The following is an 18,879-nucleotide window of genomic DNA, read 5'->3' as shown; positions in this document are numbered from 1 at the left end:
AACACCTAGGGTGCCTCCTACAACTCCTAAAAGGTACGTCTCTAAAATATTCATATAAAGACAGGACATAAGCCGAATTCTCTTAAACCAAAGAATAACAAAAGTTGTTAGTCCTGCTGAACCAGCTCTATAGTCTGTATGAAAAGTGACCGGTTATGGTCCACTTTTATAGAACGCTCTATTCGCTTATAATAAATTTTTCCTAAATGGTCATTTAAACGCGTTTGACGTTTCACGTAGAATCTAGTACACTTAATACGTTATTTATGGTCCTATAAACCACCATTTAGATTTTTTTTCCATACGGCCCGGTAAAGTGGCCCACTCTACTGTCTCTAGCCGATGACCCCAAAAGTGCCAGTCCGGGCCTGGCGGTGTACCTCTATTTCACGGATTCAAGATATCGTCTTCTCCTTTGTTCGCGCGATGGCTACAAACGTTGTCATCTCCCACCAGGACCAACATTCGGTGACGTAATTATGAAATATTTGAAATGCTCGAATTCTCTCTTTTTACTTTGTTAAACAGTGACGGCTCCTAGCGGGTTATCGCTTCTCGGCCTTTTGGCTAAGATCAAAGTGTAGTATCTGTTTCCAATATCAGTTCTATACCGCGATCTTAGTCTAAGCCGAGAAGTGTTTATACGCCTTTAAGGCGAGTTATACGTGCCTGCTCGTCTACCTGCCAAGCTGATTCGGCATTCTACACCGACCCAGTTCCTGTGCCAGTTGAAGTTCCTGTTCCTGCTCCTGCGTTCCAGTCGCTGTTTGGCTCATCCCAGCGGTTCCTGAGTATCCGGTTTCCGCTTCGGCGGTCACCACCATCGTCGCCATGCCTGCCGTGTCGTCGCTGCCGTGTAAACCACAGTCCGAGCCTTCGTCCTCCAAGAAGGCCACGGCAAGAATCAAGTTCGACGGGGTCAATGTAGAAGATTTGGCTGTAGCTCTTTTCGACTGCATTGGCCCCAAGAGTATCACCGTCTTCCAGATGATTGGAAAAGCGGAATGCCAGATCACCTTTAAAGATGCTTTCTGCTATCAGAAGGCTGTGGATGCCGGCATTATTGTCGGTGACAAGCACCTCAACATCGTTGGAGTCGCCGATCCGGTTACGCAGATAACAATCAAGGATGCTCCCAGCTGGTGGGAGCTACCCTTTCTGAAATCTGCCTTAAAGAATTATTGTGAGGTACTCTCAGAAACATGGGAAACATTTCAAAAAGGCCCGTTAAAAGACGTCCGCAATGGAAATCGGCGGCTAGAAGTAAAGATCAAGAGTCCAATCCCGAACCTGATGACCATCAGCGGGCATCGCATCCAACTTGTCTATCAAGGTGTCCAGCGAATGTGTTTTTACTGCCGTAAAGACAGTCATCAGGTTCGGGATTGCCCGAAGAAGAAAAAGAAAAAGGCGCAATCAGCTCCAGAAGATTCGGACATCCTAGGGCATATTCCAGCCCCCGAAGACACTGGCAACTTACGAAACTCGACCCCAGCACCACTGGCAGAACGGGAAACCGCTACCGATGCTGCTGACCATCAAGAACAGATGGACGAATCTATACCAGAAGTAGGGTGTTTTGAGGGGGGTGAAGATGGCTGGAGTCTCTCTTCGCCAAAGTCTTCCCTTAAAGCATCTGAATTGCCAAAAATGTCTAACGGCTACGCAAACGCTGTGAAGACTCCGCCACAGCGCACACCCGTTCCAGAGTCATCTCCCAACTCGAAACACCCAGTATACGAGAGTCCGATCTACGAACGAGATTGGCAGTTTTCAGAAATGACCGATTGCGAAATAGAGAACTTTTGCCAGCGTGCAGGAAACTTTGTCACGGAGTCACCTGAGCTACTCAGATGGCGTGAAGAATTCTTAACTGAGGCACGTCAAACTTTGCAGACTCGCAGGAAACGAGTACAGACTTCCCCATCAGGAACATTTACCAAAAAAGGGAAAAAATAGGCCCTTATGGTGATATGTAAATATGTTTTTAAATTACTTTCTTAGTTTTAAATACGCTTTTATTGTAAATTTTAACTTTACAATTTTAAAAGTTATTTTTATATAAATTTTAAAAGATTATTGTATGCTTAATATGAATAGCTCACCTGATACGTACCGCGGAACCTGTTTACCCTGTAAAAGAAAATTTAAAAATTATTTAGAACCTATTGTTAAAAAAAAAAAACTTACCTGATATACTTACCTTGAAAACTGTAGAACCTGAAAAACAAAAAGAAAAAATTAGAATTGTATGCTTAAATTTAAATTAATTTATAGGATACTAATACCTGAAGTAAATTATATTTACTTACCTTCACTCGACATGTAGATAACTGTAAATAGTATTGTAAATTATCGCGTCTAATTTTATTTTTGGAACAACAAGTATTTTTACGCTCGTTTAGCGCTTTGACTGATGTATGCAACAATCCATTTTTTTGTTTAATACAGTGTTCGCGATAATTTAAATTTTTTAATAACGCGGACACTTGTAACCTTGACAACGAATTTTAAATAAACAAATTCAGTATCTGTTCTTATCAGCTTAATATCTGATACGGGTCCCATCGGGGCCCAAGATATTAAACTTATTTTTGGACGGCGGCGGAGTGGTCGGAGCTTGCTCCACCTCCGCCACGGGTCGGCCTGGTATTGCAGTAAATCCGGGATCGGCCCACTTCTCTCTTGAAATCAAAAATCAAACGCTCTTATAATGGCGCACTGCGCAACACAGTATTTCCGGGAAATGTTATTTGGCTGTCTTTATATATATTTCTTTATTATAATATATTGCCCCTCTGACGTCATAAGTGGTAAAATCCTTATTGTCGAATAGTTAATAATGAAGAATCGGAAAGATTCCAGTTTTTGAATTTTCTTTTACCTAGTTATACACTCTTTTTCGCGGTATTTTCACGGAGGATAGGAAGGGAGGCGAAGTAGGAGGGATGAATGGCGGCAAGATTGCGGCAGCTACGCTACGTCTAGCCGCCATTTTTCCGAAATTTTCCCGCCGCTAAGCTTCTTACAAGGATGCTGCCGCGTTCATCCCTCCTACTTCGCCTCCCTTCCTATCCTCCTTGGTATTTTCCTGGGCGCGTCCATGCTTGGTTTTCCCCCTTTCAGTCCTCTCCTCCATTATGGATACCCAAGGAGTGGATGCTAGACTCCCCGTTTAGGGCAGAGGCAATGGCCGACGAGCGGGAGGCAAGTAAGAGGGGTAAAATAAAGGCGCGAAAAGAGGTTGTTCTGTGTTATTCCTGTGGTTTTATTCGTAACCCAAGGTTCGTAAATCGTGCATGTTCTAAGTGGTTGGCTGAAGGAACCGGTTTTCATAACGTAAATTCGCGGGTTTCGGTATGGTGGGTAGAGACAGCGCGCCCCTCATTTTTAGGTCATTGGGTTCCAGCCAAGATGTTCCGCGTAAAGAGAAAACACGAAATAAGCCCCTCTCCATTTTTTCTCTCTTCCCGTCTTCCGTGGACAGTGAGTCGCCGCCGGGGGCCCGCCGCCCGCGGCAGCTACATTACCAAGATATAAAGTGGCAAGGCTTATTTTTGGTAAGTACAAAATCATTTATTATATATTGCTCTATAATTAACTATATTTGGAATTAAACATTTTTGTTCTATTTATCTCAAAGTCATGATTATTCCTAACATTAATAGTATTAAACTTAATATGATATATCTTTTGTTAAAGTAGATTAGGAATTTATAATTTTAATATTTATAGAGGAGTTCGGATTTAAAATGTTATATTTTTTTAATAATGATCTCAAAGATCTGACTTTTGAAATGTTTGTTACTTTTTCTAAGTATCAATAAAACATGACATTAAATTTATATTGTGCCAAGGTTCATTTTTATATTTTACATAAACTACATCACCTAAAACAATTAATAGATAAAAGTTAGCTATATTATTTTGTTTAAAAAATATATCTCTGTCTCCGTTTTATTATTTAATTTCGTGGTTTGTTTTGATATTTTGTATTTTTGGGTTACTCCCCTAATCCATGCGGCTGTCCCATGATAAAACCTTCTATAAAACATTTTCCAAAAGTCCTTTTTTAGATTCAACTATTTAAATTACATTTAAGATTAAAATTTAGAACAAAAAATATATTTCACAATTAGAATTTGTTAATAAAATTTTAACTTTGGACTTCATTCCAAAACCAGAAAAGGCCATTTCAGAGTGGATTTTACCGCGGAAATGTTTTTGTTTAGAGATAAACGTTAGTTAGTTAGTTAGTTAGTTAGTTAGTTAGTTAATTAGTTAGTTAGTTAGTTAGTTAGTTAATTAGTTAGTTAGTTAGTTAGTTAGTTAGTTAGTTAGTTAGTTAGTTAGTTAGTAAGTAAGTAAGTAAGTAAGTAAGTAAGTAAGTAAGTAAGTTAGTACTATTTTAAGTACAAGCCTTAAGTAGAATAAAATGAAAACCAATTTTCTCGCCATTTTATTTTGTTCAATTTTGATACTAACATGTATTTTATTCACGGAAAGATGCTGCCAGTTGTTAAAAAAAGGCCAAGAGTTGACCGAAATAATATTATCGTCTGGGCGAACTTTTAATTGCATAAAAAAGCAGCGTCAAAATGATAGGATGAAGGTATTTTCCTGTTAAAAGACGCAAATCCCATCCCGCGAAAATAAATGAGTAGCCAACGGCACGCGGTGTTCCCAGGTGGTCTCCCTCCCAAGTACTGACCGCGCTCGACGCTGCTTAACTTCGGTGATCAGACGAGAACCGGTGTATTCAGCGTGATATGGCCGTTGCCGCTAGAGTGTAATTGATAGCGGTGGACAAGCCGCGACTAGCCAGGTCCTGGTAGGTTGGTGATCGCCGAGGGCCACCGGCTGCATGCGGCTCCAATAGAACGTTCTATACACTCTTTTTAGAAACGTTTACTGGGCGCCGATATTATCGTACAGACAACCAACGAGCAAGCCCTTTACCGCAGAAATTTCATCCCCCCCCCCCCCCCAAACCAGTTTTTTCATCACCCTCCCCGTAGACTGTAAGGTGATGGCGGTCGATTGGGAAGGCGCGTTTACGAATCTATAAAATTGGTGTGGTGTGCTTTCCCCCTTTGGAGTTCGGAGGAGGTGAAGGTTTGGCCGGTTTTTCGTCTTAGAGAAATATATTTATCTGGCAAACCCGTAAGAAATTGAGAGCAGTCAATTTTTATTAGTAGCGTAGTTGCTAGCCTAGGCTTCACATATTTCCGGCTTTGCTTTCCGCGCCTTTTTTCTTATTTTAAATGATTTTTGTAATAAATGTATGATGGCAAATAAGAAAAATTCTAGAAAATACTAGTCCCAAATCCACGTGTTTAAGATGAAACTTAGATCATGAAAATATCCTTAACCCCAAACATACTTCAACACCTAGGGTGCCTCCTACAACTCCTAAAAGGTACGTCTCTAAAATATTCATATAAAGACAGGACATAAGCCGAATTCTCTTAAACCAAAGAATAACAAAAGTTGTTAGTCCTGCTGAACCAGCTCTATAGTCTGTATGAAAAGTGACCGGTTATGGTCCACTTTTATAGAACGCTCTATTCGCTTATAATAAATTTTTCCTAAATGGTCATTTAAACGCGTTTGACGTTTCACGTAGAATCTAGTACACTTAATACGTTATTTATGGTCCTATAAACCACCATTTAGATTTTTTTTCCATACGGCCCGGTAAAGTGGCCCACTCTACTGTCTCTAGCCGATGACCCCAAAAGTGCCAGTCCGGGCCTGGCGGTGTACCTCTATTTCACGGATTCAAGATATCGTCTTCTCCTTTGTTCGCGCGATGGCTACAAACGTTGTCATCTCCCACCAGGACCAACATTCGGTGACGTAATTATGAAATATTTGAAATGCTCGAATTCTCTCTTTTTACTTTGTTAAACAGTGACGGCTCCTAGCGGGTTATCGCTTCTCGGCCTTTTGGCTAAGATCAAAGTGTAGTATCTGTTCTTATCAGAGGAGGACTTCTGGAACCGCCGGACAGCGATCCCTTGCGTGGTGGATCCAACACTACGGATTTCAGGAACAGCTAGGCAGGAACAGGATCAGCGACGGACTGGAGCGGTAATACAGGTAAGTATTCTTCCCTTTACAGGTGCGTACGGTTCCCGGCCTTTGGCTTCGAAAAAAGGAGCAATGCCATGACTGCTGCAACGTCGAAGATACTGGAGGAACAAGCCCTTGTTCCAGTCTTGATGTCAGCTTCAGCTCTCAAAGCCGCTTCGGTCAAGGTGAAGTTCGATGGTGTCGACGTGGAAGACGTAGCACTTGCTCTGTTCAACCACGTTGGCCCAAAGAACGTTACCGTTTTCCAAATAATCTCCAAGAATGAAGCCCAGATCACCTTCAGAAATGAAGCCAGCTACCAGAGAGCCGTTGACAGTGGAATCGTCGTTGGAGACAAGCCACTGGATGTTATCAGCATAGTCGACCCTATATCGTATATCAACGTGAAAGATGCCCCGAGCTGGTGGGAGTTGGCCATCTTCAAAAAGGCGCTTAGAACATGCTGCGAAGTACTCACGGAAACTTGGGAGACATACCAGAACGGAGTTTTGAAAGACGTCCGAACCGGAACTCGGCGACTGCAAGTGAAAATTAAGGGTCCAATCCCGAACCTGATGATGATCAATGGGCATCGTATCCAAATTACCTACCGTGGCGTCCAAAGAATGTGCTTTTTCTGCCACAAAGACACTCATCAGGTTCGGGATTGTCCGAAAAAGAAGTCAAGAGCCCGTCAAACTTCAGAGTCAGCGAGAGACCCAAACCCGCTACTTGTAAATCCAGAGCATGGAAGAAACTCACCATCGCCTCAAGTTGGAAAGGAAACCGCCAGTGCCACCACCCGAGAAGACCTACAAGAAAACTTACCATACTTACCTGAAATACTTACCGAACCAAACGACTCCAGAACCTCCAACGAAAGCTTTTACTTGGCAACACCCTCTCCAAAGACCGTAGATCCTCCAGCCACAATCTGTTCCTTCGCCGACGCTTTGAAATCACCGCCACATCACGAACCTCAACCAGAAACTGAAAGCGAACCTGACTCCAACGAACATGACAGCCCCACAACCAGACCAAGATTCGATCCATTAGACTGGAACTATAACGAGGTGCCAGGCCTTAACCGACTGAAGAAAAACGAACTACAAGCCCTCCTCGAAAAAATCAATGCCAGAGCCCCCACACGTTCAATTAGCCTAACCCGGACAGCAGAAGACCTCGTCGTAAGAATAACTGACCTCCTGAAAAACTATCCCAAAAGACGACGGAGTAGAACTCCAGAAAAAGAAATTAAAAAAGGAAAAATATGATTTAAATTTAATTTTTAAATTTTTAACATAGTTCTTTACTCGACTTTTATACGATGATCCTTTTTAAACGATTGTTCGCGCTAATTTAATTAATTAAACCGTGAACAAATATATAACAAATGAAAAATGTAAAAATGTAAAAAACGACAATCTTTTAATAAACAATTAAAAGTATCTGTTCTTATCAGCTTAATATCTGATACGGGTCCCATCGGGGCCCAAGATATTAAACTTATTTTTGGACGGCGGCGGAGTGGTCGGAGCTTGCTCCACCTCCGCCACGGGTCGGCCTGGTATTGCAGTAAATCCGGGATCGGCCCACTTCTCTCTTGAAATCAAAAATCAAACGCTCTTATAATGGCGCACTGCGCAACACAGTATTTCCGGGAAATGTTATTTGGCTGTCTTTATATATATTTCTTTATTATAATATATTGCCCCTCTGACGTCATAAGTGGTAAAATCCTTATTGTCGAATAGTTAATAATGAAGAATCGGAAAGATTCCAGTTTTTGAATTTTCTTTTACCTAGTTATACACTCTTTTTCGCGGTATTTTCACGGAGGATAGGAAGGGAGGCGAAGTAGGAGGGATGAATGGCGGCAAGATTGCGGCAGCTACGCTACGTCTAGCCGCCATTTTTCCGAAATTTTCCCGCCGCTAAGCTTCTTACAAGGATGCTGCCGCGTTCATCCCTCCTACTTCGCCTCCCTTCCTATCCTCCTTGGTATTTTCCTGGGCGCGTCCATGCTTGGTTTTCCCCCTTTCAGTCCTCTCCTCCATTATGGATACCCAAGGAGTGGATGCTAGACTCCCCGTTTAGGGCAGAGGCAATGGCCGACGAGCGGGAGGCAAGTAAGAGGGGTAAAATAAAGGCGCGAAAAGAGGTTGTTCTGTGTTATTCCTGTGGTTTTATTCGTAACCCAAGGTTCGTAAATCGTGCATGTTCTAAGTGGTTGGCTGAAGGAACCGGTTTTCATAACGTAAATTCGCGGGTTTCGGTATGGTGGGTAGAGACAGCGCGCCCCTCATTTTTAGGTCATTGGGTTCCAGCCAAGATGTTCCGCGTAAAGAGAAAACACGAAATAAGCCCCTCTCCATTTTTTCTCTCTTCCCGTCTTCCGTGGACAGTGAGTCGCCGCCGGGGGCCCGCCGCCCGCGGCAGCTACATTACCAAGATATAAAGTGGCAAGGCTTATTTTTGGTAAGTACAAAATCATTTATTATATATTGCTCTATAATTAACTATATTTGGAATTAAACATTTTTGTTCTATTTATCTCAAAGTCATGATTATTCCTAACATTAATAGTATTAAACTTAATATGATATATCTTTTGTTAAAGTAGATTAGGAATTTATAATTTTAATATTTATAGAGGAGTTCGGATTTAAAATGTTATATTTTTTTAATAATGATCTCAAAGATCTGACTTTTGAAATGTTTGTTACTTTTTCTAAGTATCAATAAAACATGACATTAAATTTATATTGTGCCAAGGTTCATTTTTATATTTTACATAAACTACATCACCTAAAACAATTAATAGATAAAAGTTAGCTATATTATTTTGTTTAAAAAATATATCTCTGTCTCCGTTTTATTATTTAATTTCGTGGTTTGTTTTGATATTTTGTATTTTTGGGTTACTCCCCTAATCCATGCGGCTGTCCCATGATAAAACCTTCTATAAAACATTTTCCAAAAGTCCTTTTTTAGATTCAACTATTTAAATTACATTTAAGATTAAAATTTAGAACAAAAAATATATTTCACAATTAGAATTTGTTAATAAAATTTTAACTTTGGACTTCATTCCAAAACCAGAAAAGGCCATTTCAGAGTGGATTTTACCGCGGAAATGTTTTTGTTTAGAGATAAACGTTAGTTAGTTAGTTAGTTAGTTAGTTAGTTAGTTAATTAGTTAGTTAGTTAGTTAGTTAGTTAATTAGTTAGTTAGTTAGTTAGTTAGTTAGTTAGTTAGTTAGTTAGTTAGTTAGTAAGTAAGTAAGTAAGTAAGTAAGTAAGTAAGTAAGTAAGTTAGTACTATTTTAAGTACAAGCCTTAAGTAGAATAAAATGAAAACCAATTTTCTCGCCATTTTATTTTGTTCAATTTTGATACTAACATGTATTTTATTCACGGAAAGATGCTGCCAGTTGTTAAAAAAAGGCCAAGAGTTGACCGAAATAATATTATCGTCTGGGCGAACTTTTAATTGCATAAAAAAGCAGCGTCAAAATGATAGGATGAAGGTATTTTCCTGTTAAAAGACGCAAATCCCATCCCGCGAAAATAAATGAGTAGCCAACGGCACGCGGTGTTCCCAGGTGGTCTCCCTCCCAAGTACTGACCGCGCTCGACGCTGCTTAACTTCGGTGATCAGACGAGAACCGGTGTATTCAGCGTGATATGGCCGTTGCCGCTAGAGTGTAATTGATAGCGGTGGACAAGCCGCGACTAGCCAGGTCCTGGTAGGTTGGTGATCGCCGAGGGCCACCGGCTGCATGCGGCTCCAATAGAACGTTCTATACACTCTTTTTAGAAACGTTTACTGGGCGCCGATATTATCGTACAGACAACCAACGAGCAAGCCCTTTACCGCAGAAATTTCATCCCCCCCCCCCCCCCCCAAACCAGTTTTTTCATCACCCTCCCCGTAGACTGTAAGGTGATGGCGGTCGATTGGGAAGGCGCGTTTACGAATCTATAAAATTGGTGTGGTGTGCTTTCCCCCTTTGGAGTTCGGAGGAGGTGAAGGTTTGGCCGGTTTTTCGTCTTAGAGAAATATATTTATCTGGCAAACCCGTAAGAAATTGAGAGCAGTCAATTTTTATTAGTAGCGTAGTTGCTAGCCTAGGCTTCACATATTTCCGGCTTTGCTTTCCGCGCCTTTTTTCTTATTTTAAATGATTTTTGTAATAAATGTATGATGGCAAATAAGAAAAATTCTAGAAAATACTAGTCCCAAATCCACGTGTTTAAGATGAAACTTAGATCATGAAAATATCCTTAACCCCAAACATACTTCAACACCTAGGGTGCCTCCTACAACTCCTAAAAGATACGTCTCTAAAATATTCATATAAAGACAGGACATAAGCCGAATTCTCTTAAACCAAAGAATAACAAAAGTTGTTAGTCCTGCTGAACCAGCTCTATAGTCTGTATGAAAAGTGACCGGTTATGGTCCACTTTTATAGAACGCTCTATTCGCTTATAATAAATTTTTCCTAAATGGTCATTTAAACGCGTTTGACGTTTCACGTAGAATCTAGTACACTTAATACGTTATTTATGGTCCTATAAACCACCATTTAGATTTTTTTTCCATACGGCCCGGTAAAGTGGCCCACTCTACTGTCTCTAGCCGATGACCCCAAAAGTGCCAGTCCGGGCCTGGCGGTGTACCTCTATTTCACGGATTCAAGATATCGTCTTCTCCTTTGTTCGCGCGATGGCTACAAACGTTGTCATCTCCCACCAGGACCAACATTCGGTGACGTAATTATGAAATATTTGAAATGCTCGAATTCTCTCTTTTTACTTTGTTAAACAGTGACGGCTCCTAGCGGGTTATCGCTTCTCGGCCTTTTGGCTAAGATCAAAGTGTAGTATCTGTTCTTATCAGCTTAATATCTGATACGGGTCCCATCGGGGCCCAAGATATTAAACTTATTTTTGGACGGCGGCGGAGTGGTCGGAGCTTGCTCCACCTCCGCCACGGGTCGGCCTGGTATTGCAGTAAATCCGGGATCGGCCCACTTCTCTCTTGAAATCAAAAATCAAACGCTCTTATAATGGCGCACTGCGCAACACAGTATTTCCGGGAAATGTTATTTGGCTGTCTTTATATATATTTCTTTATTATAATATATTGCCCCTCTGACGTCATAAGTGGTAAAATCCTTATTGTCGAATAGTTAATAATGAAGAATCGGAAAGATTCCAGTTTTTGAATTTTCTTTTACCTAGTTATACACTCTTTTTCGCGGTATTTTCACGGAGGATAGGAAGGGAGGCGAAGTAGGAGGGATGAATGGCGGCAAGATTGCGGCAGCTACGCTACGTCTAGCCGCCATTTTTCCGAAATTTTCCCGCCGCTAAGCTTCTTACAAGGATGCTGCCGCGTTCATCCCTCCTACTTCGCCTCCCTTCCTATCCTCCTTGGTATTTTCCTGGGCGCGTCCATGCTTGGTTTTCCCCCTTTCAGTCCTCTCCTCCATTATGGATACCCAAGGAGTGGATGCTAGACTCCCCGTTTAGGGCAGAGGCAATGGCCGACGAGCGGGAGGCAAGTAAGAGGGGTAAAATAAAGGCGCGAAAAGAGGTTGTTCTGTGTTATTCCTGTGGTTTTATTCGTAACCCAAGGTTCGTAAATCGTGCATGTTCTAAGTGGTTGGCTGAAGGAACCGGTTTTCATAACGTAAATTCGCGGGTTTCGGTATGGTGGGTAGAGACAGCGCGCCCCTCATTTTTAGGTCATTGGGTTCCAGCCAAGATGTTCCGCGTAAAGAGAAAACACGAAATAAGCCCCTCTCCATTTTTTCTCTCTTCCCGTCTTCCGTGGACAGTGAGTCGCCGCCGGGGGCCCGCCGCCCGCGGCAGCTACATTACCAAGATATAAAGTGGCAAGGCTTATTTTTGGTAAGTACAAAATCATTTATTATATATTGCTCTATAATTAACTATATTTGGAATTAAACATTTTTGTTCTATTTATCTCAAAGTCATGATTATTCCTAACATTAATAGTATTAAACTTAATATGATATATCTTTTGTTAAAGTAGATTAGGAATTTATAATTTTAATATTTATAGAGGAGTTCGGATTTAAAATGTTATATTTTTTTAATAATGATCTCAAAGATCTGACTTTTGAAATGTTTGTTACTTTTTCTAAGTATCAATAAAACATGACATTAAATTTATATTGTGCCAAGGTTCATTTTTATATTTTACATAAACTACATCACCTAAAACAATTAATAGATAAAAGTTAGCTATATTATTTTGTTTAAAAAATATATCTCTGTCTCCGTTTTATTATTTAATTTCGTGGTTTGTTTTGATATTTTGTATTTTTGGGTTACTCCCCTAATCCATGCGGCTGTCCCATGATAAAACCTTCTATAAAACATTTTCCAAAAGTCCTTTTTTAGATTCAACTATTTAAATTACATTTAAGATTAAAATTTAGAACAAAAAATATATTTCACAATTAGAATTTGTTAATAAAATTTTAACTTTGGACTTCATTCCAAAACCAGAAAAGGCCATTTCAGAGTGGATTTTACCGCGGAAATGTTTTTGTTTAGAGATAAACGTTAGTTAGTTAGTTAGTTAGTTAGTTAGTTAGTTAATTAGTTAGTTAGTTAGTTAGTTAGTTAATTAGTTAGTTAGTTAGTTAGTTAGTTAGTTAGTTAGTTAGTTAGTTAGTTAGTAAGTAAGTAAGTAAGTAAGTAAGTAAGTAAGTAAGTAAGTTAGTACTATTTTAAGTACAAGCCTTAAGTAGAATAAAATGAAAACCAATTTTCTCGCCATTTTATTTTGTTCAATTTTGATACTAACATGTATTTTATTCACGGAAAGATGCTGCCAGTTGTTAAAAAAAGGCCAAGAGTTGACCGAAATAATATTATCGTCTGGGCGAACTTTTAATTGCATAAAAAAGCAGCGTCAAAATGATAGGATGAAGGTATTTTCCTGTTAAAAGACGCAAATCCCATCCCGCGAAAATAAATGAGTAGCCAACGGCACGCGGTGTTCCCAGGTGGTCTCCCTCCCAAGTACTGACCGCGCTCGACGCTGCTTAACTTCGGTGATCAGACGAGAACCGGTGTATTCAGCGTGATATGGCCGTTGCCGCTAGAGTGTAATTGATAGCGGTGGACAAGCCGCGACTAGCCAGGTCCTGGTAGGTTGGTGATCGCCGAGGGCCACCGGCTGCATGCGGCTCCAATAGAACGTTCTATACACTCTTTTTAGAAACGTTTACTGGGCGCCGATATTATCGTACAGACAACCAACGAGCAAGCCCTTTACCGCAGAAATTTCATCCCCCCCCCCCCCCCCCAAACCAGTTTTTTCATCACCCTCCCCGTAGACTGTAAGGTGATGGCGGTCGATTGGGAAGGCGCGTTTACGAATCTATAAAATTGGTGTGGTGTGCTTTCCCCCTTTGGAGTTCGGAGGAGGTGAAGGTTTGGCCGGTTTTTCGTCTTAGAGAAATATATTTATCTGGCAAACCCGTAAGAAATTGAGAGCAGTCAATTTTTATTAGTAGCGTAGTTGCTAGCCTAGGCTTCACATATTTCCGGCTTTGCTTTCCGCGCCTTTTTTCTTATTTTAAATGATTTTTGTAATAAATGTATGATGGCAAATAAGAAAAATTCTAGAAAATACTAGTCCCAAATCCACGTGTTTAAGATGAAACTTAGATCATGAAAATATCCTTAACCCCAAACATACTTCAACACCTAGGGTGCCTCCTACAACTCCTAAAAGGTACGTCTCTAAAATATTCATATAAAGACAGGACATAAGCCGAATTCTCTTAAACCAAAGAATAACAAAAGTTGTTAGTCCTGCTGAACCAGCTCTATAGTCTGTATGAAAAGTGACCGGTTATGGTCCACTTTTATAGAACGCTCTATTCGCTTATAATAAATTTTTCCTAAATGGTCATTTAAACGCGTTTGACGTTTCACGTAGAATCTAGTACACTTAATACGTTATTTATGGTCCTATAAACCACCATTTAGATTTTTTTTCCATACGGCCCGGTAAAGTGGCCCACTCTACTGTCTCTAGCCGATGACCCCAAAAGTGCCAGTCCGGGCCTGGCGGTGTACCTCTATTTCACGGATTCAAGATATCGTCTTCTCCTTTGTTCGCGCGATGGCTACAAACGTTGTCATCTCCCACCAGGACCAACATTCGGTGACGTAATTATGAAATATTTGAAATGCTCGAATTCTCTCTTTTTACTTTGTTAAACAGTGACGGCTCCTAGCGGGTTATCGCTTCTCGGCCTTTTGGCTAAGATCAAAGTGTAGTATCTGTTCTTATCAGCTTAATATCTGATACGGGTCCCATCGGGGCCCAAGATATTAAACTTATTTTTGGACGGCGGCGGAGTGGTCGGAGCTTGCTCCACCTCCGCCACGGGTCGGCCTGGTATTGCAGTAAATCCGGGATCGGCCCACTTCTCTCTTGAAATCAAAAATCAAACGCTCTTATAATGGCGCACTGCGCAACACAGTATTTCCGGGAAATGTTATTTGGCTGTCTTTATATATATTTCTTTATTATAATATATTGCCCCTCTGACGTCATAAGTGGTAAAATCCTTATTGTCGAATAGTTAATAATGAAGAATCGGAAAGATTCCAGTTTTTGAATTTTCTTTTACCTAGTTATACACTCTTTTTCGCGGTATTTTCACGGAGGATAGGAAGGGAGGCGAAGTAGGAGGGATGAATGGCGGCAAGATTGCGGCAGCTACGCTACGTCTAGCCGCCATTTTTCCGAAATTTTCCCGCCGCTAAGCTTCTTACAAGGATGCTGCCGCGTTCATCCCTCCTACTTCGCCTCCCTTCCTATCCTCCTTGGTATTTTCCTGGGCGCGTCCATGCTTGGTTTTCCCCCTTTCAGTCCTCTCCTCCATTATGGATACCCAAGGAGTGGATGCTAGACTCCCCGTTTAGGGCAGAGGCAATGGCCGACGAGCGGGAGGCAAGTAAGAGGGGTAAAATAAAGGCGCGAAAAGAGGTTGTTCTGTGTTATTCCTGTGGTTTTATTCGTAACCCAAGGTTCGTAAATCGTGCATGTTCTAAGTGGTTGGCTGAAGGAACCGGTTTTCATAACGTAAATTCGCGGGTTTCGGTATGGTGGGTAGAGACAGCGCGCCCCTCATTTTTAGGTCATTGGGTTCCAGCCAAGATGTTCCGCGTAAAGAGAAAACACGAAATAAGCCCCTCTCCATTTTTTCTCTCTTCCCGTCTTCCGTGGACAGTGAGTCGCCGCCGGGGGCCCGCCGCCCGCGGCAGCTACATTACCAAGATATAAAGTGGCAAGGCTTATTTTTGGTAAGTACAAAATCATTTATTATATATTGCTCTATAATTAACTATATTTGGAATTAAACATTTTTGTTCTATTTATCTCAAAGTCATGATTATTCCTAACATTAATAGTATTAAACTTAATATGATATATCTTTTGTTAAAGTAGATTAGGAATTTATAATTTTAATATTTATAGAGGAGTTCGGATTTAAAATGTTATATTTTTTTAATAATGATCTCAAAGATCTGACTTTTGAAATGTTTGTTACTTTTTCTAAGTATCAATAAAACATGACATTAAATTTATATTGTGCCAAGGTTCATTTTTATATTTTACATAAACTACATCACCTAAAACAATTAATAGATAAAAGTTAGCTATATTATTTTGTTTAAAAAATATATCTCTGTCTCCGTTTTATTATTTAATTTCGTGGTTTGTTTTGATATTTTGTATTTTTGGGTTACTCCCCTAATCCATGCGGCTGTCCCATGATAAAACCTTCTATAAAACATTTTCCAAAAGTCCTTTTTTAGATTCAACTATTTAAATTACATTTAAGATTAAAATTTAGAACAAAAAATATATTTCACAATTAGAATTTGTTAATAAAATTTTAACTTTGGACTTCATTCCAAAACCAGAAAAGGCCATTTCAGAGTGGATTTTACCGCGGAAATGTTTTTGTTTAGAGATAAACGTTAGTTAGTTAGTTAGTTAGTTAGTTAGTTAGTTAATTAGTTAGTTAGTTAGTTAGTTAGTTAATTAGTTAGTTAGTTAGTTAGTTAGTTAGTTAGTTAGTTAGTTAGTTAGTTAGTAAGTAAGTAAGTAAGTAAGTAAGTAAGTAAGTAAGTAAGTTAGTACTATTTTAAGTACAAGCCTTAAGTAGAATAAAATGAAAACCAATTTTCTCGCCATTTTATTTTGTTCAATTTTGATACTAACATGTATTTTATTCACGGAAAGATGCTGCCAGTTGTTAAAAAAAGGCCAAGAGTTGACCGAAATAATATTATCGTCTGGGCGAACTTTTAATTGCATAAAAAAGCAGCGTCAAAATGATAGGATGAAGGTATTTTCCTGTTAAAAGACGCAAATCCCATCCCGCGAAAATAAATGAGTAGCCAACGGCACGCGGTGTTCCCAGGTGGTCTCCCTCCCAAGTACTGACCGCGCTCGACGCTGCTTAACTTCGGTGATCAGACGAGAACCGGTGTATTCAGCGTGATATGGCCGTTGCCGCTAGAGTGTAATTGATAGCGGTGGACAAGCCGCGACTAGCCAGGTCCTGGTAGGTTGGTGATCGCCGAGGGCCACCGGCTGCATGCGGCTCCAATAGAACGTTCTATACACTCTTTTTAGAAACGTTTACTGGGCGCCGATATTATCGTACAGACAACCAACGAGCAAGCCCTTTACCGCAGAAATTTCATCCCCCCCCCCCCCCAAACCAGTTTTTTCATCACCCTCCCCGTAGACTGTAAGGTGATGGCGGTCGATTGGGAAGGCGCGTTTACGAATCTATAAAATTGGTGTGGTGTGCTTTCCCCCTTTGGAGTTCGGAGGAGGTGAAGGTTTGGCCGGTTTTTCGTCTTAGAGAAATATATTTATCTGGCAAACCCGTAAGAAATTGAGAGCAGTCAATTTTTATTAGTAGCGTAGTTGCTAGCCTAGGCTTCACATATTTCCGGCTTTGCTTTCCGCGCCTTTTTTCTTATTTTAAATGATTTTTGTAATAAATGTATGATGGCAAATAAGAAAAATTCTAGAAAATACTAGTCCCAAATCCACGTGTTTAAGATGAAACTTAGATCATGAAAATATCCTTAACCCCAAACATACTTCAACACCTAGGGTGCCTCCTACAACTCCTAAAAGGTACGTCTCTAAAATATTCATATAAAGACAGGACATAAGCCGAATTCTCTTAAACCAAAGAATAACAAAAGTTGTTAGTCCTGCTGAACCAGCTCTATAGTCTGTATGAAAAGTGACCGGTTATGGTCCACTTTTATAGAACGCTCTATTCGCTTATAATAAATTTTTCCTAAATGGTCATTTAAACGCGTTTGACGTTTCACGTAGAATCTAGTACACTTAATACGTTATTTATGGTCCTATAAACCACCATTTAGATTTTTTTTCCATACGGCCCGGTAAAGTGGCCCACTCTACTGTCTCTAGCCGATGACCCCAAAAGTGCCAGTCCGGGCCTGGCGGTGTACCTCTATTTCACGGATTCAAGATATCGTCTTCTCCTTTGTTCGCGCGATGGCTACAAACGTTGTCATCTCCCACCAGGACCAACATTCGGTGACGTAATTATGAAATATTTGAAATGCTCGAATTCTCTCTTTTTACTTTGTTAAACAGTGACGGCTCCTAGCGGGTTATCGCTTCTCGGCCTTTTGGCTAAGATCAAAGTGTAGTATCTGTTCTTATCAGCTTAATATCTGATACGGGTCCCATCGGGGCCCAAGATATTAAACTTATTTTTGGACGGCGGCGGAGTGGTCGGAGCTTGCTCCACCTCCGCCACGGGTCGGCCTGGTATTGCAGTAAATCCGGGATCGGCCCACTTCTCTCTTGAAATCAAAAATCAAACGCTCTTATAATGGCGCACTGCGCAACACAGTATTTCCGGGAAATGTTATTTGGCTGTCTTTATATATATTTCTTTATTATAATATATTGCCCCTCTGACGTCATAAGTGGTAAAATCCTTATTGTCGAATAGTTAATAATGAAGAATCGGAAAGATTCCAGTTTTTGAATTTTCTTTTACCTAGTTATACACTCTTTTTCGCGGTATTTTCACGGAGGATAGGAAGGGAGGCGAAGTAGGAGGGATGAATGGCGGCAAGATTGCGGCAGCTACGCTACGTCTAGCCGCCATTTTTCCGAAATTTTCCCGCCGCTAAGCTTCTTACAAGGATGCTGCCGCGTTCATCCCTCCTACTTCGCCTCCCTTCCTATCCTCCTTGGTATTTTCCTGGGCGCGTCCATGCTTGGTTTTCCCCCTTTCAGTCCTCTCCTCCATTATGGATACCCAAGGAGTGGATGCTAGACTCCCCGTTTAGGGCAGAGGCAATGGCCGACGAGCGGGAGGCAAGTAAGAGGGGTAAAATAAAGGCGCGAAAAGAGGTTGTTCTGTGTTATTCCTGTGGTTTTATTCGTAACCCAAGGTTCGTAAATCGTGCATGTTCTAAGTGGTTGGCTGAAGGAACCGGTTTTCATAACGTAAATTCGCGGGTTTCGGTATGGTGGGTAGAGACAGCGCGCCCCTCATTTTTAGGTCATTGGGTTCCAGCCAAGATGTTCCGCGTAAAGAGAAAACACGAAATAAGCCCCTCTCCATTTTTTCTCTCTTCCCGTCTTCCGTGGACAGTGAGTCGCCGCCGGGGGCCCGCCGCCCGCGGCAGCTACATTACCAAGATATAAAGTGGCAAGGCTTATTT

The 18,879-nt window shown here is 40.8% G+C and overlaps 8 non-coding genes and 3 pseudogenes across 8 annotated transcripts; 7 read left to right on the top strand and 4 right to left on the bottom strand.

Annotated features, from left to right (window-relative positions):
- Positions 1-547: 547 nt before the first annotated feature.
- LOC149938665 (U2 spliceosomal RNA) lies at positions 548-706 on the top strand (annotated as a pseudogene).
- A 1,786-nt stretch (positions 707-2,492) lies between these two features.
- LOC149938664 (U2 spliceosomal RNA) lies at positions 2,493-2,683 on the top strand. The gene has a single exon (XR_016481706.1). It is a non-coding gene; the product is annotated as a U2 spliceosomal RNA (small nuclear RNA).
- Positions 2,684-4,662: 1,979 nt separating this feature from the next.
- On the bottom strand, positions 4,663-4,781 carry LOC149938663 (5S ribosomal RNA). The gene has a single exon (XR_016482111.1). It is a non-coding gene; the product is annotated as a 5S ribosomal RNA (ribosomal RNA).
- A 1,152-nt stretch (positions 4,782-5,933) lies between these two features.
- On the top strand, positions 5,934-6,038 carry LOC149938662 (U2 spliceosomal RNA; annotated as a pseudogene).
- A 1,460-nt stretch (positions 6,039-7,498) lies between these two features.
- Positions 7,499-7,676, top strand: LOC149938661 (U2 spliceosomal RNA; annotated as a pseudogene).
- A 1,979-nt stretch (positions 7,677-9,655) lies between these two features.
- On the bottom strand, positions 9,656-9,774 carry LOC149938660 (5S ribosomal RNA). Its single transcript, XR_016482110.1, has one exon. It is a non-coding gene; the product is annotated as a 5S ribosomal RNA (ribosomal RNA).
- Positions 9,775-10,928: 1,154 nt separating this feature from the next.
- On the top strand, positions 10,929-11,120 carry LOC149938659 (U2 spliceosomal RNA). Its single transcript, XR_016481522.1, has one exon. It is a non-coding gene; the product is annotated as a U2 spliceosomal RNA (small nuclear RNA).
- A 1,979-nt stretch (positions 11,121-13,099) lies between these two features.
- Positions 13,100-13,218, bottom strand: LOC149938658 (5S ribosomal RNA). The gene has a single exon (XR_016482109.1). It is a non-coding gene; the product is annotated as a 5S ribosomal RNA (ribosomal RNA).
- A 1,154-nt stretch (positions 13,219-14,372) lies between these two features.
- Positions 14,373-14,564, top strand: LOC149938657 (U2 spliceosomal RNA). The gene has a single exon (XR_016481521.1). It is a non-coding gene; the product is annotated as a U2 spliceosomal RNA (small nuclear RNA).
- Positions 14,565-16,543: 1,979 nt separating this feature from the next.
- Positions 16,544-16,662, bottom strand: LOC149938656 (5S ribosomal RNA). The gene has a single exon (XR_016482108.1). It is a non-coding gene; the product is annotated as a 5S ribosomal RNA (ribosomal RNA).
- Positions 16,663-17,813: 1,151 nt separating this feature from the next.
- LOC149938655 (U2 spliceosomal RNA) lies at positions 17,814-18,005 on the top strand. Its single transcript, XR_016481520.1, has one exon. It is a non-coding gene; the product is annotated as a U2 spliceosomal RNA (small nuclear RNA).
- The last annotated feature ends 874 nt before the right edge of the window (positions 18,006-18,879 follow it).

Source organism: Leiobunum rupestre, chromosome 6, assembly GCF_980474605.1.
Source record: "Leiobunum rupestre chromosome 6, qqLeiRupe1.1.hap1, whole genome shotgun sequence".
Taxonomy (NCBI): Eukaryota; Metazoa; Arthropoda; class Arachnida; order Opiliones; family Sclerosomatidae; genus Leiobunum; species Leiobunum rupestre.
This window is presented reverse-complemented; position numbering and strand designations above follow the sequence as displayed.